Below are 24,276 nucleotides of genomic sequence, written 5' to 3'. Positions count from 1 at the left end.
ATTAAGTCCTAAGTCACTGCAACTTAAATAATTTAGCTGTGTTGGTCCCCAAACTTTTTCCTTAATAGTTAAGGAAGAAGCACTTGCTGAGTCTAATTAAAAAATATGTTGAAAATAAGCTTTTCCTTTGTAGCGATGCTCTCTTACCCTTATATCCTCTTCCAGCAATACTGACCTTGGTATCTGCCAAGGACTTCCTTGATTCCCACTGCAGTTTCAGGATTTCACCCCAAAAGCAGGTGATGAGAAGCTAACCCCTTTATCCTGGTCCTAAGCTGCTTTAAACCCAAGTAATAATACCTCTCCCTCCCTCATCCTCAAAACAGCTATAGGAATCACATGCACCAAGTATCTGCAAGGCCACAAGTGTCCCTGAGGCTTCAAACATCTTCACCCTGCACAGTCACTAAATTCTGGAGGCTATCTCAAGACCCTTTCCCCTCTACATGCAAAGTAGCATTGTGGGATCAGTTCTACAACCAGAGCTGTGGGTCACAGTGACTTGAACATTCTGTTCTATCCTACTCTATCCTGTCCTGTTCTGTTCTGTTCTAGTCTATTCTATTGCATTCCATTCCATTCTGTTCTATTCTATTCATGTCAGTAACCTCATTTGAATTGGAGTTTCCAACAGCCTTAACACAGCCTCTAAGAAGTTTCCTTCAAAATGGTCTTTAAGCTTTCACCTTTTAGTAAATAAGTTCTCTACTGCTTTTCTACAGTTGCATTGAAAAAAAATTCTGAGTCTGGAGGCTTATCAGTGCACCTGACACAGTTAATTTTTGTATTCTTTTCATACATTCTATCTCACAGAAGTGCTTGCTTGGAATTGTTCAGATGTAGTCCGTGAATATATATTGGAGAATTGTGGAATCATAAGTAAATGTGTATTCTATATTCGTGGCATAGAATGCCTTTTGCTTTAAATGCATATCCATGTAGCTTTGTGTACTAAGGAATGCATGTTAGCCCTTTTGAAACTTAATCACTGTTCATATACAGTGACTGCTTTTAGAATTAACTCATCTCTGTTTAGTTGAAAATGACCCAAATTCTGAAAAAGCAGGAACCTTGAGTGTGTTAAGAAAAAAAATCTAAAGCTAGCAAACTTTAAAAACAGAACTAAACTACCTAAACAGGCTGTATATACATATAAACTTAAAATAGCACACTTTTTCCATTCAAATTTCATAACTTTGAGCCAAATTCTTCTATTTCATGTTTAAATTTAAGAGGACAATTTCAATCCAAGATTTAAATCTTTGAAAATAGTTTCTTACAGAAAACTTCAGTGCAGAGTTTTTAAACTTGTGAATTTCTGAGGAAAGACCTTTCTTTTCTATAGAAATGCTATAGTGCCCTATCTTCCTCCCCTTCTTGATTTGTGTAAAAATAGACAAACAATGACTCAGTTTCAATTTTGCATGAACAATTGCTAGTTTTGTAAATTGCATAGACAGGATTTAAGTTAGGTATTTTCTAAGGGAATTCATTAACAAATTTGTGGACTTTGTTAAGAGACTCATTAGATTCTTCTTCAGTTTTGATACTCAGTATTACAACCTAAATGATTTCCTCCAGACCAGGATGCTCAAAATAACAAAGCTTTATTCAGGATCTAGTCAAGATCTAGTTGAACATGAAAACTTTAATTCATAAATGTCCCAGATATTTTTCACTTTTATTTACTGAGGTCTGAATTTAATATTTGATAGCCAAATGTAGGTTTTTTTCAAGGGCCCTGGATCTTATGAAAGCTATGGACTATCTTTCTCTCAAATGCACACAGCACATTTATGAACATTTAAGATGCTCCTGGGAGTGACTAAAGATCCCATGTAAGATGACACCATCTCTGTCCTGGAATCATTTTTATAACTTAAAGATTGTATGTAATCTTTAAGGTTTGGAAATAAAAGCTATACTAATCTGAATGAATTAACAAAAAGGCCAATATTGAATTTTTCAAAAATAGATTTCTTTCCATGGAAGTGTGAGTGAGTCTTTCCTGGGGGATTTTTTGGTAAGATACCAAATTATTTGCATTGCAATGAATCCCCCCCCCCAAAAAAATCCAAGAATAAATAGAGAATCTTTGTAATTATCTATGTACCAAGACACTTGATTAGGGCTGGGGTTGTGGCTCAAGTTGTAGCAGTACTTGCTGGGCAATCCTTAGTAATAGCATAAAAAAAAATGACAGTTGATTATAGCTCAAAATACACGGCATAGTGTTAACAGCTTATCACTGTCTTAAAATCTGTCAACATGACCCAAAACACCTGAAGGTGATGATAAATTAGTAAACTCAAGTTTAGTATGTACTTGACAAAAAATTAATAATAATGGAAAACTGGGAAAGCAGATACTGGAGTCAAAAGGTGTTCCCCACATAAATCAGGGAGGTGTTTCCTGTTTTGAGTCTTCCCACCCACTAGAGCAGCTTTGGGCCACTTTGCCCATGGAACCATGCCTCCAATCCCATCTTCACATGTGGGATTCTTCACATCTGTAACTTACTATTAGGTAAGAATGCTGCATCGGCACAGTAGCTCTCCGTGATGCTCTCTGGACTCTTGAAAAACCAGACAAATTCTTAAGGGAGTTTGAAGTCCTTTAAAGATTTGTTTCCACAGGATCCTAATTTATATAGTCAGACATCAAACCACTATCTACATTTTCAGGCTGAGGAAAGCAGTGGAAATCTCCTAACTAGCTGATGAGTGGAAAAAAGTTCCCTACCCCATGCCACACCCCTAAAAAAGCTCAAAGGAATCTTTCATGGTAGTACATAAAGAGTCTGCTGGTAAAATATCAGGTGGAAAGGGGCAAATGTCCAGTCTAAGTTTGATAGGTCTCTTTGTCACAAAAGTGTATGGCCTAAGGAAAATATTCAGTCCTTTGTGTATGAATCTTATCTACCCATACTGCCAACTAGGAATATAATTTGATTTAGTTGTTTTTGAGAAATTGGTGTTAGACTAGTCTATGAGTAAAAGTAAGCTCTGAGAAGAGTTGGAGAGTAGATGGGCAGATAAAGGAGGTCCCATGGACCAATTTATCTGCCACTGGAAAGTGTAGAGACCCTCTTCTTCTGCCATGTGATAATAGGTCAGGATTTTTTTTTTTTTTTACCATAAATTGTGTGAAGAATGTGACAATAAAAAGAACAAACAGCTTTGGAAGCTGGTGATACGAGGCATAGATACATTTTCCCCATCCTTTGGGTTCTAGTAATCCATGCTTAGAACTTTTTTGCTCCTCTTGTTTTTACTAGTTTTGATTTTTCAAAGATAATCACATGGAGAAATTTACCTTGCTTCCATGTTGTCCTAGAGCTATATTAGATTTGTTGATGTTTTCTGATTTTCTTCCCTCCCCTAGAAAGAAACTGAAAATTCCTTAATGAAGTGTCAATTTTACTGTCTCAGAATATTCATGACCACTAAATGCACTTCTAATAGATCTTGTACCTAATATAAGTGCAAGTGGGTTAACTGATTTAATTAAAGGGGGAAAAATAAGAACTACAACTAACAAACAAAAAGGCAGAGAGAAAAGTGTGAAGAGTGTCTAACAACATGAGAAAGGTTCTGGAAAAACAACCAAAGACAAAAGCCTGTCTTCTGAAAACCAAAGGTCCAACTTTATATACTGTCTGGCACAGTCTTTCTGAACTTGAGTTTAAGATAGAACTCCTAGAATAAGACAACTGAGTTTAAAAGACCAGTCAATGCAACAGGGACCTGCTATTGATCTCTCAGTCAGAATCCTCACATCCAGTGGCCAGCCTAGTCCATTGTATTGTGCAAATAAGAGCATAAAACAGCCAACCAGTGAGTCTCACATTCTTACTGCTGTGTGATCCAGCACTAGAAATATGTTCTGGTGCGGCATATTTCTCATGCCTTTTGGTCTTTTTTTTTTTCTTTGCCATATGCATTGCTATTTCAGTGTCAGAATAAATTTCCGTGCCACATTCTGTCTTTGTGCATTACAGACTGAAGGATCACAGTTAAGCCTTCCATGAATTCTGTAGTCTGGGATCATTTACCTTAGCATTATTTTGGGTTCTTTCTTATTACAGTGTCACTACACTGTATGCATGTGGGGAAACAAACATGTAGGTGCTTGAACCCGCCCCACAGACGCAGGGGTAGCCCTGGTATTTGTGATTGTCATTACTGACACAGTGCAGATTTTACAGATGGAGCATTGTGCTCTCAGAGGACTTTAGAAATATGTATATTAAGCAATTAACTTTCTGGAGTTATCAAATCTTGCTGGGAAATTAACTTGCAAAAACTCTGAATTGGATGGCATTCCATCTGGCTTCAGAGTACAATGAGCTTATATGAAAAGGAGCTTTGAAATGTTTTTCTTGTGCAGAAATATGAACTAGAAAAAAAGTGCTGATCTAATGATACGTTTTCTCTGTGTACTAACTCATTTGCCAGAATTATAATGAAAACTGTATTTTAGTCTAACAAATGTATAGAATTTTTTATGTAATAAATAAAATTTTATAGGAAAGAATTGTCTACCGTGTCATAACACTTTCCCACACCCATGGTGGTGCTCGATAGAAAGTGATTGTGGTTTCAAGTTAGGTCAGTGCTCAGCTAGGGTGCCTGAGAATTTCCCAGATATTCTCTTCTAGTATCCCTTGGCATGTTCCAGGAGTGTGAAATATGAATGCACTAACACCAATTTCCAAAGTACAAAGTTCTTCTACTGCCAAGTCAGCCTTCATAGCTGGAATCTGAGCAGCCACAAGAATGCAAAGGTTGCAACTGAATTCAATCATCAGAGTAGAAAGATAAGTTTTGCCATGGAAAGCACTCATTATGACTTGTGTCGCACCCTGCACATGAACTGGAGCCTCCACCTGTACTGAGTTTGTGGCCATGTGCAACTGTGGTGTGCCCACATGTAGGCCACAGCTGTGCCCTGTTAGTTGGCAAAAAAATCAAGCTTAGGGAAAACTATAAGCATCTTAAGTGATATTAGGGACTAAGGAAGAGGTGTTCTCCATAAGTGGAAGACCTGTTGAAATATCAGTAAACCTATCCTAATTTATTTTGTAATTTTGTTTTTTTCCTGAAAGGCTGATCTGTATTCTGCCCTTCATTGGCTATGTGAGTGGTGGCTAGATGATAGCCCTGGAGGTTTATACCGTCCAGCTGAAAGGAGTTGTTATAGAATATTTGTGAGGAGTCTTCAAACACTAGAGGGGTTTGAGTACTGAAGAATACTAATTAGTCTGGCCTGTTTATTCTTTTTTGGTGTGATTTTGATTTAAATTGCACAATTTCTTTTATGTAGTCCACATTAGTAATTAAAGAACCTGTGAAAAGCCTCACATTTCCTGAAAGGTACCCAGAAGTCTTTCTCTGTGTTTGGCTATGAAAAGGACATTCTGTATTTTTAACCTCAAATTTCAGAAAATAGAAAGTGCAGAGGGTTCTTTCAGGAGATACAGTACAGACGTGTCAATTACAGGAAGCATTCTGAAAAATGCATTATTAGACAATGTCATTGTTTTTTATACAAACTGAGATGTGAGATGGCTATGGTGTCACTAGTTGATATAATGGGGTCACCTTCCTATATGTGGTCCATTGTTGACCAAAACATTAGGAAGTGTATGATGTACTCGTGCACCCTGGCTTAATATGCAAGTAGTGCTTAAAATTTGAACTGCATAAGGTAGCCATATAGTTCAAAGTTCTTTTTTTTTTTTTTTTTTTTAGACAGAGTCTGTATAGTCCAGGCTAGCTTCAGACTTTGCCATCCTCCTGAATGCTGGGATTTTAGGCATATGCCACTACACCTGGCTTCCAAGCTCTTAAGCACTTATAGATGTTGAACTGCTGGGAAATAAGCCAGTGTTCCATGAGGCTGTTTGGCTCCTGTATTTGATCAGGTGCTGTGGAACTAACCCATAGGGTTGTACCTCTTCATATTATTATTTTAGTTGCGGCACATGATCGTGAAAGTAAGAAATGCTTTGTGCCTTTAATATTATGAGTCTTTTGCTGCCCACATTCTGAAAAAAATAACTCCAGGAGATTCACCTAGGTTAAATTTAGAATTCTAGAAAAATTATAACTAGCTATTAAACCATTTATTAGGCTTATCAAAATTTTGAAAGAAACCTTGAAGCTCTCCTTCTCTCTCACAAGCTTCCTGACCATGTCTGTCAGAGTAGGGGGACAACAGTGCAGAGAACTTGCTTTAAGACAAAACAGACTTTCAGCCACCCTCATATTGTGTCCTGTAACCTCACACTAGGAGACATGCTAAGGATTTATGTGACTGGCCTACTCTATACATCTTCCAGAAAAGATTCTTTCAGTTTACAACAAAATAATTTTACTATAAAATTTCCAAAAAAAAGAGGAAAGTGAAAATTGAGAAAAGGAAATTAGCTATACAAAAAAAAAAAATCATAGGCTGGGCATAGGGCTAAAGTCTAAGGTTTATGGCAATCCTTGCAGAGAAGAAATTATAAGAAAAAAGGGGGATATAATTTTAAATGTTAAATTAATGAAGTATAAATAGAAGTTCAATAGGAAGGACTGGGCAGGCATTGACAATGATGTAATAATAGTGACTTGGACTTGGAATAATATTTACAATGTAGTTGGTGAAAAATCGGGGGATAAAGCATTATTCGTTGCATGGCCTCACTTATGTAATATAAATATTTTATGCATCTTAAAATGCAGATACAGTAGATACTCTATCAATCCTGTAGACACTGGTAGTGGATGAATTAAAGTTTTGATTAAAACTAAAAATTATTAAGGATGAATTTCTTTTAACTACAAGATGTTCATTGGCCAATCTTTGGCATAGGTACAGCAGTTCTTTTTTATGATTCCTTGGCTCCTCTGAAGTTCTCTACTATCTTTTTTGAATTAACAATACTAATAATATAACCACCCAAAAATGTGAATTATAAAATATTCATTATTTTTAAATGAATCTAGAATTTAGAGATGAGGCTATAGACTCTAAGATTTTTATAATTTCTTATTTATATTTCTTGCATAATCCAAGAATAGTACTTTTAGCATCTTACCTTTATTGAATCTTTCCAAGGCATTTAATTTTTCAAAACATTAGTTTTCATTGAAACTACTTGTGTTGTATTCATTGTTTTGAGTATTCAAAAAATCATACCATTAGAGTAACCAGCACACTTAGCAGAATATGTTTGACTGCACACACCTAACTCTTGCCAACCCACTGATGCTGAGAACAGTACCAGCCCCCCCCCCGCCACACACACACACACTTCCAGGAGCTTTGCACATCCTCTAAATATCAGCCAGTACCTTTTACAGAAGGTTGGAGGATGTCAGTCAATCTGACATGATGGTTAAGTGGAAGTCAGCTAAGAAAGCTATCCTGTTTAGGTCAAAGTGATGATGACGGTTATCTCTGTGTTATGAGATTATAAGTAATTTTAGCTTAGTTTTTTCTTTGCTTATCTGTATATTTAAAATACTCATCTTTTTTTTTTGGAAGGGGGAGTCTGTTTTTTTTGTCTTTTCTTTTTTTGGTGCTGGGATCAAACCCAGGGCCTCGTGCAAGCTAGGCAAGCGCTCTACCACTGAGCCACATCCCAGCCCACATCTATGGTTTTTAATATGAAAAAAGTAAGTTATACTTAAAAATAAATAGCCAGGTAAAATAATAAAATGACAGTAACTAATCTAGCATAATAGACCAGTGGAATAGAAGAGACAGTTCCCCAAACAAATCCTATTACTGAAAAGAATTTAATAAAAATTAAACCTATACCTCAAATGAATAAAGAAGGAAAGAATTTTTAATAAATGGTATTTAAGAGAGTTGGCTTTGAGTTTGAAAACAAATCTAAGTCAAATCCACATGTATTAAGGATTTTTTTTAATTAAAGAAAGGAAAGAGTGGGGAGGATTTGATAAGTTTAGAAGGATTAGAAAAAACAGCAGAATTGATAGGCTGGTGGGAGTTGGTAAGATGCAAACCCCACATTTGTGAAAAATGTAAATGAAGCCCATCTCAGATGCACTGCCTAAGCTTTTTTTTTTTTTCATCTTCCTGATGAAAGAAATCTACCTAAATTCTGGGGTTTAGTTGAGAGTTCCTGACTTAACAATGGTTTAGGTAGCTGCAAACTTTGTGTCATTGGCTCCAGCTTTGCTCTTCTACTTTGTCACCATAAAGATCTGTTTATTTGCTAATAAGAGATATCATTGAATATGCTTTTAGTGCATGTATATTTACATATTTATACTTCTCCCCCAAAAAACCCTACATGCATTTTTTGACCTGCTGTGAAAGCAAAACTAATCTGCCTGTAACTCTCAAATCAGGATTTGAAGGTGCTGAGCTGGTAAAGTAACTTCCTGATGCTTTAACTGAATGACTCTTACCTCATTCTTTATCCAGGTTTGCCCCTTATCAGTAGTTCTTAATTGTAAATAAAACTGACCAGTTGTCTTTATTTATTCCACAGACATTTACTGAGTCCTGTATACATAATATATAGAAAGGAGCAACCTAGTCTCTGCCTACCAAAAATATATAGTTTATGTAGGAAGGCAAAGGGGTAAATGGATGATTGTAATAAAATATCTTAGCTGCTCTGAAACAGTTAAATTAGGAATAGCAGGGAGACCTACCAGATGGTGAGGGGTGGTAGGGTAACAGAGATATGATAATAAATAAGCCTTTTTAGGAAAGGAAATTAAAGGGTATTCCAAGCAAAAGCAATAGCATGAAGAAATGAGTGCCTGAGTATGTCCTGAATAGTGGGTCTGCGGACATGAAATTGGAGAAGTCAAAAGGAATCAGATCTCAAGGGACTTGATTTTATGCTGAAGAAAATGGGGATTCACTGAAGGATGATAAACAAGGGACTGCTTGATGGTATTTGTATTTTAGTAAAGGAAATAACCTCAGTAGGGAGTGCAGTGTAGAACGAGTTACTTCCAGGTCAGGAAAACCAGTGAGGAGACTTTCATAATTGCCAAGGGAGTAAGGATGAAGTCTCTAGCTAGGACACCAGCAGCAGAACAGAAAGAAAGAGATGTACTCAAGAGTTACTAAAGAGGTAGAATCATCAGAACTGGATGATTGACTGGTAAAAGGAGTCAAGTCAAAGATGGGAGTCAAAGGTGAATCTCCAGGTCCAGTTTGCATGCATTACTACGTTGGAAGATAATTTACTTTTCACCTAGAAGGAACCCTGTTAAATTGAAAGCCCTGTTTACTTTAGTAAAGATGAGATGAAGTAACAGAAAAAGCACAGAACTAAGAGTTAGAATACCTGGATTCATCTCCAACTCCAGTTCAATTATAGGTTGTTTATTCTCTCTGCATCTAAATTTTCTTACCTATAAGATGAAATATGCTCAACATAAACTATAGGCTCATTATGATAATGAAGTAATGGATGGTGACATGTTTTGAAACCAGCTGTCTGCAACTAATAGCTCCTTATTTTCTGCTGCCTGAAGGAGCCAGCATAGCATAACAAATGCCTAGGGGTCATGGATTTGAATTTGTCTCCCCACTTGTATAAATTGGGTGACCTGGGGAAGCCAAGAAACCTTTCTTAGGCTCAATACCTTCCTTCGTGAAATGGGAATAATGATGTCTTAGAGGGAGTTCTTGCAAATTTTCATGATAATTTGTCCATCCACTCAATTATTACCTAACAGATATTAACTGAATACCTACTATGTATTAGAAGCAAGAATATAGAATTGAACACAACATGCTAGAGTCTGTATGTTTAATACTAAAAAGTTAATGGTGGTTGATGTGACTAAAATGACAGATTTAGAAAATTTGAAAACTCCTTCTTTCCACTAAAGGAATGATTAAGCTGGCAAAAACTGTCAAAATCACCTTTTGTCAAACCTACTGGAATCTAATTTAAAAAAAAAAAAACTTACAAGCAGGAGAATGCTAAATGAAGAAATTTCAACAATACCATTTTAACTTACCTGCATACCCATCCCCAGTCACCAGCTCAGTGACAGTGACAGCTATGGGGATGATGGTGGCATGGCTCATGTTCCTGATGTGGCTTCCTATGCCAAAATGACCTGTGTGGATTGTATTCTCAAAAAATTGTGGTTGTTTGTTTTGACCTGTGAGGTAGCTACCTAGAGGATCGGTTCAGGGGTTTATCTTTGTTTCTCAGGACCTTCTTTTTTTTTTTTTTTTTTTTTTTTTTTTACTGGTGTTTGAACTCAGGGCCTACAGCTTGAGCCACTCCACCAGCTCTTTTTTGTGAAGGATTTTTGCAAGATAAGGGTCTCATGAACTATTTGCCCAGGCTGTCTTCAAACCGTGAGTCTCCTGATTTCTGCCTCCTGAGTAGCTAGGATTACAGGTTTGGCCCACCAGCTCTCAGAATCTTCTTTAAAGGCAAAGATACTAGCTGCAGCAACCTGGGGTGAGTAATAACACATGTGGTAAGGAGACTGATAGAAGAGCCTGGGAAGAAAGAGGCTAGGAAAGGACATACATAGGAGAACAAGAACTTTGAAAAACTGCTGCATATGCCAAGAAATCTAGAATGCCACATGCGTGCCCAGTGCTGGATAAGAAACACAAACAAAAAACATGAAAAGTCCTTGAATATTCACCTCTGGCTGGCCTTAGGATGCAACCAGGAAGTGAAGGCTAAAGCAGAGTTATAAATAGGCATGCTAAGCATTAAGGAATTCCCCCATATAGAATAAATTTACAAGGACTAGAAATGATTTATTCTTTTTGGCCCCAATTATGTAAAAATCACCAGGCAAACAGAGACTTCAGTGACCTTACACACCAATCTTTAGGTAGAATACGATCTTTACCAAAAAGTAGTATAGAAAAGTGACTAAGCAAATGCAAATACAACTAAAACCAAGCAGCAATAACAAACCTCAGCAATCGAGAAGAATGATTTCCACAGTTGCCACTTTATAATATTCAAAATGTCCACCATTCAACAATTAAAAAAGAAACCAATTATAGCCTATTAACAAGAAAAATTAATAATAATAATAAGAAGCCCCACTTTTGAACTTACAGAGACTTTAAATCAACTCATGTAAATGTGATCAAAAGCATAAAGAAAATCATGGACGAAGACCTAATGAAAACCAAGAGTAATATTTCATCAAAGAATATGAATAGAGATAAAAATCATAAAAAAGAGCCAAATAGAAATTCTGGAATTGAAAAGTAAACTAAACGTAATGAAACAAATCACAAAAGGGGTTCACTGGAAGATTTGAGCAAGCAGAAAAATGAGTCATTGAATTTAAAGATAAATCAACTGAGATTATTCAACTCGAGGAGAATAAGAAAAGAATGAAGAAAAATGAACAGCGCCTAAGAGACTTGTGGAATACCATCAAATATATCGCTATATTCCTTATGGAAGTCCTAGAGGGAGACGAAAAGGAAGAGCAGAAAAAAAATTTGAAAAAATAATGGCGGAAAACTTTTCAACTTTGATGAAAAACTTAACTCTTCACATCTAATAAGCTCAACAAATTCCATATAGGATATGTTCAAAGACATCCACACCAAGAGAGATTATAATCAAATTGTTGGCAAAGGGAAAAAACAAAAAGAGGATATTGCATGCAACAAGAAAGAAATAATTCATTACATACAGGCAGTTCTTAATAAAATTATTCCCTGATCTCTTATCAGAAACTAGAGGCTGTAGAATTGTGAGGTGACATGTTTGTAGGACTGAAAGAAAAATACTATCAATCAAGAATTCTTTATCCAGCAAAATTATCCTTCAAAGCTAAAGGAGGAATGAAGACTTTCCTAAGTAATCAAAAGTTGAGGAAGTTTGTTGCCAGTGGACCTGCCCTTCAAAAAAAATGCTTAAGGGCATCCTTCAGAAAGAAAGAAAGAAAGAAAGGCAGTAGACAATTGCCATACCAAAACAAAAACACTAGTAAAGTAGGTAAATATAAAATTTTTATATCTTTTTCCATATGGTTTAAAAAACTAATGCACAAAATCATTATAAATCTATCTAAATGAGTACCCATGAGCATACATGGCTCTTCCAAGCCAGCACTCACCAAGGAGTAAAACCATGTTTTTCTTGAGCACTAAGTCTGCGAAGTTCAATTGTGAATTCAAGTTTAGCATCTCTCAGCACTTTTGTGGCTGGAGATGAACTTGGACCTCAAGGCTCAGCCAAAGGAGCTGAACATCACAGCAGCAAAGAAAGTTGAATTGTTAGTGGTGGAAAAAGTAATGTAATCTTTGTTACAGATCCTCTGCTGAAATCTTATCAGAAAACCCAAGTCCAGTTAGTATGTGCATTACAGAAAAAGTTAACCATGTGGTCTTTATTGCTCAGAGAATTCTACCTAAACCAATAAAAAAAAAAAAAGTCATATGAAAAATAAGCAAAAGTGTCCCAGGAGCCACAGTCTCAAAGTCATGCACAATGAAATCTTTTATGACTTGGTCTTCCTAGTGAAATTATGGGCAAGAGAATCTACATGAAACTGACTGGCATCGGGCTCATGAAGGTTTATTTGGATAAAGCACAGCAGGAGGATGTAAATTATAAAGATAAGCTTTTTCTGGTACTTGTAAGAAGCTCACAAGCAAAGCTGTTCATTTGGAATTTACTTAATTTCAATTGTGAACAAAAACTAAAGTATCATTCATAGTTTTGTAAAAAGTAATATATGATAACAACACAAGGGAGAGAATGGAGCTTCATTTGTAGATTATAGGAGCTCAATTGTTATTAATTCAAACCATACTGTTATTAAGATATTAATTGTAACCACCAGGGTAACATTAAAAAGAATGCAGTATTGGAATAATTGAGGGACAAAAAATGATGACATGTAGAAAACATACACAATGGCAGAAGCAAGTCCTTACTTATCAGTACTTAATTTTTCTAATTCTTTTAAAAATTCTATTAGGATAAGTTAATTGTTTAAAGGGGTTTCATTGTGATATTAACAACATGCATTAATGTGCTTTGATCAAATTCACCCCATTTATATTTTAGTAATTACTTTAAATGTAATTGAAGTAAACTCTCCAATTAAAAGGCAGAAAGTTAGCAGTATGTATTTAAAAAAACTATTATCCAACCATATAGCATCTCCAAGAGATCAGTTTAGATCCAAAGACAAAAGTAAAAGGATGTGAAAAGATTTTCCCTGAAAATTATAACCAAAAGAGAGCTGGAGCAGTTAGACAAGACAACTGCTGAGGTCAAAAAAAACAATATTACTAGAGAGAAAAGACCTTTTATAGTGATAAAAAAAGACTGATCCATCAATAATATATACCAATTAGGTATATATTTATATAAAGAGAACCTAAATAGGAAGATATAAATGAATCAACAATGATATTTGGGACTTCACTATCTATCCCATTTTTCAGTATGGAAGGAACAACTAGATAGAAGACAAACAAAAAAATAAAAGCCTGAGCAGCACCATAAAACAACCAGACCTAATACATGCCTTTAGAATGCTCCACTCTACAACATTCTTCTAAGTAGACATGGAGCACCATATTAAGGCCATAGACAAACCACAGTAATTTTTTTAAAGATTTAATCATATATTTTTTGCCTACTTCTGAAAACACAAAACCCTCAAGTCAAATACCCTGAGACAAATACCAGAGACCCCACTGCTACTCTTAGTAAAAGATTCATCCCATAAACCTATTTTTGCAACTCAGGTTTTTACCTTCTTTGACCATAGAACAAACTCATCTTATAGGAGTTTGGCCTGTCGGGTGGAGTCCTATTCCAACATTTGCTGTGATGCATTTTATAATGGAAATCAGTTATAATTTTACACTCCTACTTCCAAGAATTAAAAATCCACCCTTGAATTATGGAAGAAAAATTCTCTATTTTATTCAAAAAAAGATTTGATCATATAAAGTGTATCCTAGGTCAAAATAGAATGAAATTGGAAATCAGTAAAATTCTATAAAGCCAACATTACATTGATACAAAAGCCAAATATGTCTCAAGAAAAGAAACTACAGCTCATTATCCCTTGTGACAATAGATGCAAAAGACTCCAATAAAGCACCCAAACCACAGCATATTAAAAGAACTATATGCCATAATCAGATAGTATTTACCCAGGGATTGCAAGGGTGGTCCAACCAATGGAAATCAATTACTGTAATAGACATTTATAGAATGAAGGAAAAATACAGCACAATCATCTCAAGTGATTCAGAAAAAGCTTTTGACAAAATCTAAGACTCTTTCATGATCAAAAAATTAAAAAGAGACTGAACAAATTAGGAAAAGAAAGGAACTTCCTCAACCCCAAAAAATAGTTTTTGGGAAAAACCCACAGCTAACATCATATTCAATAATAAAAGACTAGACGTTTTCTCTCTAAGGTCAGTAGAAGATAAGGATCCCATTTCTATTCAACAATGTACTGAAGGTTCTAGTTAGGATAATTAGACAAGAAAAATAAACAAAAGGCACCCAAACTCAAAAGAACAAATTAAAAACCCTCTTCTCTGATGGCATAATGTTATATAGAAAAAGTAATAAAGAATTCATACACACATAAAATCTATTAAATTTAATAAATGAACTAAGCATATGTCAACACATAAAAGTCAGTTTTATTTCTTTACACTAGCAATGAATAGTCTGAAAAAGAAATGGAGAAAATAATTCCATTTATAATACCTTCAAAAATGCCAAAATACTGAGAAATAAATTTAAGTTGCACAAGACATTTACACTGAAAACCGCAAAACACTATTGAAAGAAGACATGACAAATGGGAAGGCATCTGTGTTCATGGAATGGAAAAGTTACTTGAGATGGCTGTTCTATCCAAAATGATCTACAGAATCAATGCAATTTCTATGAAATTCCCATTTCTTTCAGAAATGAAAATAGTGATTTGAAAATTCATATGGAAGTGCTAGGGACTCCAAGCAGAAAACAGATCTTCAAAAAGAAGTGTAAGTTTGGAGAAACACCACTTTCTAATTTCAAAGACTATAATAATCAAAATAGTGAGGTACTGACATAAAACTGGACATAGAAATTGACCTGGAATACAATTAAATACATAAATAAAATAATTTTTCTATGATCAACTGGTTCTTGTCAAAGTTATGAAGACCATCCAATGAGCAAAGAATAGTCTGAAATGTCTATAAATTATGATTGCACAAACTTGCTATCTACATGTAAAAATATGAGGTTGAATCCCTGATTCAAAATGAATCAAATCCTAAGTTTAAGAGTTAAAACTACAAAACTCTTAGAAGAAAACATAGGGGTAAATCTTCATGACTTTGGATTTGACTATAGTTTCTTTGGTCTGAAACCAAATATACAAGCAACAAAAGAAAAATAGGTAAATTTGGAATTCATCAAAATTAAAAACTTTTTGTTTTAAAGCACAATTAAAAGTATGAAAAGGCAGTTCACAGAATGGGCAAAAATATTTGCTCATCATATATCTGATAATAACCAAGTATCCAGATATATAAATAACTATTTACTACTTAAGAACAAAAAGACAAACAATCCAAAATGAGCAAAGGGCTTGAACAGACATTTCTCCCAAGAAGATAAAAAAAAGTGATTTGAAAAGATGTGAAAGATCATTGGGCACTAGGGAGATGCAAATCAAAACATCAATAGCATACAAGTTCACACCCACTAGGGTGGCTACAATCAAACAGACCAATACCAAGTGCTAACAAGAATGTGAAGAAATGCTGGTGGGAATTTAAAGTGACAGCCATTGTGGAAAACAGTTTGGCAATTTCTCAATAAGTTAAACATAACTACCATATGAAGCTGGACAACAGTGGCTCATGCCTATAGTCCTAGCTACTTGGGAAGCTGACACCTGCAAGATCATGGTTCAGGCCCAGCCCAGCAAAAAGTTAGTGAGACCCCCATCTCAGTCAATAACTGGGCATGGTGGTTCATACCTGTCATTCCAGCAATGGCAGAAGCATAAAATAGGAGGATCACAGTTCAAGCCAGCCTGGGTAAAAAGCAAGACCCTAGCTAGGCATGGGTGGTTCATGCCTGTAATCCTAACTACTCAGGAGGTAGAGATCAGGGGGATTGCAGTTCAAAGCCAGCCCAGGGAAATAGTTCACAAGACCCTACCTCAAAAAAACCCATCACAAAAAAGGGCTGGTGGAGGCCTTGAGTTCAAACTCTGTTGTAGGAGGGCTCAGACAGAGAGATGGGGAACCAAAGTTTTCGGGAAGCAAGTTCATTAAGCAAGCCAGCAGCAATTCATCAGACTCAAGTCCAAAGCCTGAGCCCCGAGAACAAAGGGGTCTCACCTTATATACCATTTAGAGCAAGTTACAGAAATGGGAGCTACAGCTTGTCCCCTACATGTTCACATATTATTTCATTGGCTGTTTTAACCTCTGGGGCCAGGTGACCCTTTTCTGGTCTCGCCCCAGGTGCCACTTGACATTCTTCAAATCCATTTTGTTGTTGTTGTTGTTGTTTTATTGTTGCACTCATTATCTCTCATTATTCTCCCTCATTGTCTCTCAATATCTCCCTTCCCCCTCCCTGCCTTCCTGCCACAACCCCAGTACTGAAAAAAAAAACCAAAAAACTTTATCTCCAAATAATCAGACCAAAAATGTCTGGAGGGCTGGCTCAAGCTGCTGGAGGCCTGTCTAGAAAGCATGAAGCCCCGAGTGCAAACCCCAGCACCTTGTGGTGGGACACCCTTCTTGTTGGCAGGAAGTCTTCCTTCACAGCTACCGGGTCCGCCGGTCTGATGTGGGTGTAGTGGACCCAGGTGATGATCCCATTCTAGGAGGGCTTCAGAGCATCTGGGGTGTTTTCGTTTTCTGGAGCATCCCGTATCAGCCGGAGCTTGAGTGGATTTGTGGGATGCTGTCGTGCAGTCCAATTTCCCTGCTCCTCCTGAGGACGTGCCCGTCTCACATGGGAGTGGTGTACCCATGGTGCAATTCCATCGACCTTGAGGGCGGTGGGGGTAGTAAGCAGTACAACATAAGGTCCTTTCCATCTAGGCTCTAGGGTTTTGGACTGATGCCTTTTAACCCATACCATGTCACCCGGGACTATGCCATGTTCCGGAGTCGGGACCCTCTCAGTAGTATGGTACACTTGAATTAAGGGCCATATTTGTTGTTGCACCTTAGCTAGAGCCTGTAGCATAGTCAGGTAATTTGGGGCCAGATCACCTAGTCCCGGGCTTAAGGTCCTTTGAATGATGGGGGGTGGAGCCCCATACAGGATCTCAAAGGGGGTTAGCCCATGGACATAAGGGGAGTTCCGGACTCGGAAGATGGCCAAGGGAAGGAGTGTCACCCAATCACCGCCAGTCTCCAGGGCCAATTTGGCTAAAGTCTCCTTTAGTGTCCTATTCATTCTTTCTACTTGCCCTGAGCTCTTGGGGTTATATTCACAATGTAGTTTCCAATTGGCCCCCATAGCCTGGGCTAGTCCCTGCAGGACTTTACTAACGAAAGCCGGACCGTTATCTGACCCAATTGCCTCAGGCACCCCGTACCTGGGTATGATTTCCTCTAGTAAGGCTTTTGCCACTACCTGACTCGTCTCCCTCTTTGTAGGAAATACCTCCACCCAGCCCAAAAAGGTATCTATGAACACTAGCAAATATTTGTACCCAAACTTCCCTGGTTTTACTGTGGTAAAATCCACTTCCCAGCTTCTTCCCAGGGCCCTCCCCCGTTCCCAAATACCTGTGTGGTGCCCCTCCCTTCGTCCTGGTTTCATAGCTGTACAGCTAGCACAATCCTCCACAATTTGATGGATGGCCGTGGTCTGGTTCTGAAATCGGAGTTGTGCAGATGTCAGCAAGTCTAGCAACTTTCTCCGCCCCAAGTGGGTGGACGTATGTAAGTTAGCTAACAGGAATCAGCCGAGTTTCTCGGGCAGGATTAGCTTGCCTTCCAAGTTGCTTCTCCATTCATCCTCCCTTTTTCTAGTGAGGGAGTGGGCTCTCATCCAAGTGAAATCCTCCGAGGAGTACTCTGGTCGGGGAGGTAGCGAAGGGAGCTCTTTCCAGGGCCTTGGCCAAGGCAATTAATTCTGCCTTTTGGGCTGAGGTTCCAGATGGGAGGGCGCTGCTCCATACCGTGTTTCCTTCTTGGTCGACCACTGCTGCCCCTGCCCTTCGGACTCCATTTTGGACAAAACTGCTTCCATCAGTGTACCAGTTTAATTTACAGCCGGACAGTGGGGTGTCCTTTAGGTCAACCCGTACCTGGGTAACTTCGGAGAGGAACTCCTTGCAGTCATGGACAGGTGTCTGTAGTTCCAGGTTGGGCAACAGGGTGGCAGGGTTCAGAGTTACGGGATCTGTGAAGGTGATCCGAGGGGAATCCAGCAAGAGCCCCTGGTAGTGGGTGAGCCTGGCACTCGTCATCCATTTCCCAGGGGGTTGTTTAAGGACTCCCTCCACTGGGTGAGGGGCCATGACCCGGAGGGCCTGTCCAAAGGTTAATTTGTCTGCTTTTCTCACTAACATGGCAATGGCTGCTATGATGCGGAGGCAGGGGGGCCATCCTGATGCTACTGCGTCTAGTTTCTTGGAAAGATATGCCACGGGTCTCTTCCAGGGACCTAACTGTTGGGCCAGGACTCCTTTGGCTACCCCCTTTTTTTCATCCACAAACAGAGTGAATGATTTTGTGGGGTCTGGTAGGGTCAAGGCAGGGGCCTGGAGAAGGGCAGCCTTTAGCTGGTCAAAGGCCCGCTGTTGTTTCTCTCCCCACGTCCAATCCGGAGCCTCTTTGGTGGCCTCATATAGGGGTCTGGCTATCTCCGCAAATCCCGGAATCCAGAGTCTACAGAACCCTGTGGAGCCCAGGAACTCTGTCACTCCCCTAGTGGATGTGAGGGGTGGAATAGTCAAAATAGTCTGTTTCATGGCATCAGTCAGCCATCTTGCCCCATCTGCGATCCGATAACCCAGATATGTCACTGACCTGTCACAGATGTGGGTCTTCTTGGCACTCGCCCGATATCCCAGCTCACCTAACTCCGTTAGCAGGTGTTCAGTAGCCTCGCTGCACTCCTCTCGGGTTTCTGCCGCTAACAGTAAGTCATCAACGTACTGTAGTAGAGTGACTCGCGGGTGACTCTGGCGAAAGGGCTCCAGGTCCTGGCTCAGGGCCTCGTTAAACAGGGTGGGAGAATTTTTAAATCCTTGTGGCAGTCTGGTCCAAGTGAGCTGTCCGGTCCAGCCCCCATTCTGTTGCCATTCGAATGCAAATAGCGGCTGGCTGATTTCTGACAATGGAATGCTGAAGAAAGTATCTTTCAAATCAAGGGTTGTATACCATACTTGTGAGGGCGGTAGGTGATTGAGCAAGGTATAGGGATTCGGTACAGTGGGATGAATGTCCTCCACCCGCTCATTTACCTTTCGCAGGTCTTGCACAGGCCTATAGTCCCCGCTTCCCGGCTTTTGGACGGGGAGCAGAGGAGTATTCCAGGCGGACCGACAAGGCCGCAGTACTCCTTCCTTTATTAGCCTGCGGATATGAGGGGCTATGCCTCTTCGAGCCTCTTTGGGCATAGGATACTGTTTTACCCGAATGGGAAGAGCGGAAGCCTTCAGTTGTATAACTACGGGAGGGAGGTGTTTGGCGAGGCCAATTCCAGCAGTCTCTGCCCAGGCCGTGGGAAACCTTTTTAGCCATTGGGCTATGTCCCCTCCTGGCTCCTGTCAGCTCTCAAACAGTCGATATTCGTCAGCCAATGATAGGGACAGGATGTGTATCGGGTTCCCCTCCCGATCAGTCACAATTATTTCATCTGGTTCAAAATAGATACGGGCCCCTACTTTGGTGAGCAGGTCTCATCCGAGCAAGGGAGCAGGGCTCTCAGGGATGACCAGGAAGGAGTGTGTGACCTGGTGTTTTCCTAAGTCTACCTTTCTTTTGGTAGTCCATGAGCATAACTGTGTACCCGTGGCCCCCTGAATGACACTTGTTCGTTCCTTGTTCAAAGGTCCACATGCCTTGTTTAAGACTGAATACTGGGCACCGGTATCCACCATGAACCCCATCGGCTTCCCCTCCACACATACAGTTACCCAAGACTCGGGGAGGGGGTCCGAGCCCCGTCTCCCTCGGTCCTCTTCTCCGGCTAGAAGGACTCTGGCCTGCTCCACTGCTCGTTCCCTTTCCCTGTTACCTCCCAGTCTCCTGCCAAACCCTCTTCTTCCCTTTAACTTAGGGCACTCTCTCTTCCAATGCCCAGTCTCCTTACAGTAAAAACAGTGTTCCTTATCCGGGGTCCTGGCATGGCCCCCTTCCCTGGGTTGGTCCCGGACACCCGCTAGGAAAATATGGGCCATTTCTCTTTGTTGCTTTTGGTTCTCCTTAGCCTGGAACTCCCTGTCCTCCTTTCTCAATTTCTCCTGGGCCTCCCTGTCTTCCTTTCTCCGCCTTTCCTCCCTTTCTTCTGGAGTTTCCCTTGCGGTAAAGACCTTCTCTGCTATCTGTAACATTTCCCTAATGGTTATCTCCCCTAAGTTTTCCTGTTTATTGAGTTTTCTCCTAATGTCTGGAGCTGTCTGATTAATGAATGAGAATACCACAGCAGACCGGTGGATCTCCTCCTCAGGGTCAATAGGGGTGTACTGACGGTATGCCTCATAGAGGCACTCTAAGAAACCGGCCAGGCTTTCATTTTCCCCTTGGACAACTGCCTTTACCTTTGCAAAGTTGGTGGGCCTCCTAGCGGCCGCTTGGAGACCTGCCATAAGAGTCTGGCGGTAGATTCGGAGACACTCCCTACCTTCTGCAGTCCCGAAATCCCAATCAGGGCAGCATAGAGGGAAGGCCTCATCTATGGCCGGTTGGAGGGTTGTGGGTCTCCCGTTGTCCCCCAAGACGTTCTTTCTAGCTTCGTGGAGGATGCGCTCCCGCTCCTCTGTCGTAAAAAGAGTATTGAGCAGCTGGTGACAGTCGTCCCATGTGGGGCGGTGTGTATGCATGACGGACTCCAGGAGACCTATGAGACACTTAGGGTCTTCTGAAAAGGGTGGGTTCTGCGTCCTCCAGTTATATAGATCACTGGAGGAGAAGGGCCAGTACTGAAACTGTTGCCCCCCTCCTGGTCCTCCTTGGCCTACCGTCCGGACTGGAAATGTGGGGACAGTTTCCTCCCCATGTGTTGATGAGGAGGGCCCATCTTCTCCCTCCCTTTCCCGTACCCCTCAGGGGTGGAGTCTTCGACCCATTCCTCCTCCGGTCGCCTGTCCTGTTGAGGAGGATGAGGAAATTTCCTCCTCCGGAGCACTGGCCTGACCAGGGGGAGTCACGTATGGGGGCGGCCGATCTTCCTCTACCCCTGCGAGGGATGGGTAAAGGGGGGAACTCTCCGGTAAGACCAGGGGTGGTAAAGAGGGTGTCCTATTTTGAGGACTGGTCAGGGAGGGAAGGGGAGGTTTCTCTTCCTCTTTTATGACCAAGGCAGGCGTGACTGGGGTTTTAGCCCCGGGAGCCGAACTGGAGGGGTGAGTCAGAAAAGCTGTTAACCAAGGGGGGAGGTTCCCCGCTAAATCTTCCCAAACCAAAATGTAGGGGACCTGATCTGGGTGGCCTTGATTGCCTGGTCGGAAAACGACAGCCTTGACCTTAGTGATCAGGTCTAGGGAGAGGGAACCTTGAATGGGCCATCCGACTCCAAAGGTGGGCCATTCTGCAGAACAAAGGGTGTCGAACTTACTTTTCTTAATGACCAGACCTGCATTTAATGCCCTTTTTTTGACTTCTGGAAAGTGAGAGAGAATCAAAGACTTTGGGGTTGCTTGTCCCTGTCCCATTGTGGGATGAGAAGCAACCACCAGGAGAGATAGAACAAAAAGGGTGAAAGCAACAATAACTCCACACACACAGAACACTCTCCACCACGCGCTTGGACCGGTCCTTCTCTCATGCTGGTGCGCACCCCATTCAATCTCCTCACTGTCCAATTTGGATATCAGGCCAAAAGGCGTCCACTTGACGGGTGGTCGGTCGACTAGTTCAATTAGTTCTTCACCTGGCGCCAGGATTCCTGAAATGCTCAAGCCCAAATGAGAGGAAAGCCTCTCCCAGCAGGACCTTGTGGTCCCCTTAACGAGATTCCCAGAATGATTCTCCCCGGGGATTGGCCAAATCCCTGCCGCGGCCCAAACGGGAACAATCATCTACCAATTAGTTCCCTCCAAATGAGAATCTCAGACTCTCCCAATGCCTAGGACTTGGAATCACCTCTGCTTTCTCATGGACGGTCTGTCTTCTCAAAAAAGGGTATCTCGGTGGAACCTCCAAATGTTAGGGTCCGAGAATCCTATTCCTCCGAGAGACAGAGAGTCACGCGTGAATGCAATCAACAAAGCAGAGTTTATTGAGCTGGCAAGCCAGGGTCAAGCTCCCACACAGACACACAGGTCCGATTGGGCAGACAAGACCCCGAGCCTCTTTAGGGAAGATCTTATATAGGCCCCTACCGGCCGTTACAGCAAAAGCCCGCACAGTACATAGCCAATGAGTTTGTAACACCACATACATTTCCAGCCTATCCATTTAAGAGTACATTACTTCTTAGCCTATAGATTCAAGGGTCAGTATTCGCGCACACAGTTACATTTAGCAAGCAGGCAGGGCACATCTTGCACGTACTTCTAGTCGTCTTTCGAAATCTGCTCACATTCCTCACATTCCTCACATTCCACCTGCCCCCATCCTGTTTATCTTATCCTGCACAGGGCATCCTGTGCTGGCTTTACTGGTTTCTGCTATGGGGATCTGCTGGGGCAAAGGGCACATCCTTTCATGTTAGTGGTTGCCAGGCTCTTACAAGGAGGAGATGGGTATTTACTGGCTAGTAATCCAGTAAGGGTTTCTTTTCAAGAGAATGAGAACATTCTGGAACTATACAGTGGGGATAATTGCACAGCTACGTCTATATACTAGATAGCACTGAACTGTATCCTTTAAAAATGGTAAGTTTTTACAGTTGTAAAGCAATAAGATTTGATGTGAATACTACGGAAATTGCTTTTCGCTAAAGAATAGCAAGTTAAACAATAATCAAAATATAGAAAGGTGTTAGTTAAAAATTATTGCTTCTCTTTCTGCCTGAACTTTTAAAAATCATTTGTCATCTATATGTGTTTGTATGTCTATATATATAAGTATAAATATCTAATATTATCATGACTCTAAACTTACACTGATGAAGCAGGTAGGAGATAAAGATGAATTCTGAATTGTTACTAAAAGTATTTTTACCTTGGGGGCATGGGAGGGAATGGGTTTACCTGACCTTGTTTGGGGTGTGGGTTTTCTTTTTTATTTCATTAGTTGTTACCTCAATGAGACTTGGAGCCAGTGATCCTTTTATCTTGCTTCAGTCTTTAAGGAGCTTAAAAAATACAGGGGCTGCCAAACTGAATTCACCCTTGATTTCATATTTCATTCTCTAATGGTTCATGAGATATATATATATATATATATATATATATATATATATATATATATATATACTGTTTTGGAGATAAAATTTTACCAAGGACCAAAAAAAGAAAAAGACACTTTAGAGTTTAAATGGCAAGATGAATCCCTCGTGGATTTCTTCTCAAACCAACAATGTTTAGGTTCTAAAGAAATCAAATTTCAGTTAATATGAAGCTCAGTCCAAAAAAAGGGTAAGTTTCAGGCCGGAGGTGTGGCTCAAGTGGTAGAGCACCTGCCTAGCAAGCACCAACCCCTGAGGCCAAGTCCTAGTATCACCAAAAGAAAAAAATCATAAAATGATAAGTTTATGTTATCATTTATATAATATATATATATATATATATATATATATATATATAGCCACAATAAGGTTAAAGCTAATGGTACTTTAAGCTATTATTTTAAGATTTATATTGAAATAATTTGAGATATATAAAAAGTTGGAGGAATTCTTCATTCTCTTTGTTCAAATTCACTAAATGTTAGTATTTTATTACAATTGCTTTACCATTCTCTCTCCTTGTCACTCTCTCTCTTCTTCTTCTCTTTATGCCTCATATTCTACAGACCTTTACGTTTTGATAATTGTCTCAGTCATGTCCCTTTTGGTAAAAGACAAGATTCTGTTCAGGTCAAGGATCTAGTCTCAGATCACACATTGCATTTAGTTTTCATGTCTCTTTCATCCCCTTTATTTTTTTTATTTATTTTTTTATTTTATTATTC

General features: G+C 39.8%; 1 protein-coding gene and 1 pseudogene across 1 annotated transcript in view; both read left to right on the top strand.

Annotated features, from left to right (window-relative positions):
- Positions 1 to 24,276, top strand: part of Slc44a1 (solute carrier family 44 member 1) — a 215,032-nt gene that overhangs the window by 160,100 nt on the left and 30,656 nt on the right. The gene's annotated exons all lie outside the window — the stretch shown is intronic.
- On the top strand, positions 12,077 to 23,519 carry LOC141415671 (small ribosomal subunit protein eS7-like; annotated as a pseudogene).

Source organism: Castor canadensis, chromosome 13, assembly GCF_047511655.1.
Source record: "Castor canadensis chromosome 13, mCasCan1.hap1v2, whole genome shotgun sequence".
In the NCBI taxonomy this organism is placed as follows: Eukaryota; Metazoa; Chordata; class Mammalia; order Rodentia; family Castoridae; genus Castor; species Castor canadensis.
This window is presented reverse-complemented; position numbering and strand designations above follow the sequence as displayed.